Here is a 1,153-nt window from a genome sequence, read left to right on the forward strand (position 1 = left end):
CAGAGCCGAGCTCCCGGTCCCGGGATCAGGGGAGCCAGGAGGCCTCCTAGGCCTGGGATCAGCAGAGATGAGAGGCCTCCCAGTCCTGGGATCAGGGGTGGCATGAGGCCTCATGGCCCTGGCATCAAGCAGAGCTGCTAGGCCTCACGCCCTGGGATCAGCGGAGCTTCGAGGTCTCCCAGCCCCTGGAGCAGCATGACGGGGGCAGCCTGGCTCTGTGCCTGACAGGGGGCAGGGCCCCAACCCTGTGATCCACCCTGGACAGTGGGTGATAGGGGGTGGCTCCCAAACCCCCTGATCGGCCCTGCTCTGTGCATGTCAAGGGCAGCACCCCAACTCCCGGATCAGCCCTGCTCTGTGTGTGACAGGGTGCAGTGGCCCAACCCCCAAATGGGCCCTGCTCTGTGTGTGACAGAGGGGAGCTCCCCAACCCCTGATCGGTCCTGCTCTGTGAGTGACAGCAGGCGGTGCCCCAACCACCTCACCCCATCGGACCTGCTCTGTGCGTGACAGGGGGTGTCGCTGCAACCCCCTGATCGCCCTGCGGCTCTGTGTGTGACAGGGGGTGGCGCCAGCAGGGCGTTATCTCCCAAGGGGGTCCCAGACTGCGAGAGGGCACAGGCCGGGCTGAAGAACGCCCCCTCCTGCCCCAGTGCACAAATTTTTGTGCACCGGGCCTCTACTCCTATCTAATAAAAGCCAAAAGGGTAATTAAACGTACCTCCGCTATGCTACGCATTGGCTAATCAGGGCAATGTGCCAATTAACCTCAACAAAATGGCGGTTAATTTGCATATGCAGGCTCCAAGCAGTGGAGGGAAGCCAAACAGCCTCGAAGCTGCTGAGCAGCAAGGCCTCACCACGCCGGGATCAGCTGAGCAGTGAGGCCTCCCTGCCCGGCATCAGGTAGAGCCGTGATGCCTCACGCCCTGGGATCAGTGGAGCCGAGAGGCCTCACGGCCCTGGCATCAGGGGCGCCTCGAGGCCTCCTAGGCCTGGGATCAGAGAGCCGCGAGGCCTCCCAGCACCTGGATCAGCAGAGCCGTGAGGCCTCATGGCCCAGGCATCAAGCAGAGCTGGGAGGCCTCAAGCCCTGAAATCAGCGGAGCCGCGAGGCCTCCCAGCCCCTGGAACAGTGTGACAGGGGGCCGCC

The sequence above is a fragment of the Myotis davidii genome, unplaced genomic scaffold (assembly GCF_000327345.1).
Source record: "Myotis davidii unplaced genomic scaffold, ASM32734v1 scaffold1075, whole genome shotgun sequence".
NCBI classification, from domain to species: Eukaryota; Metazoa; Chordata; class Mammalia; order Chiroptera; family Vespertilionidae; genus Myotis; species Myotis davidii.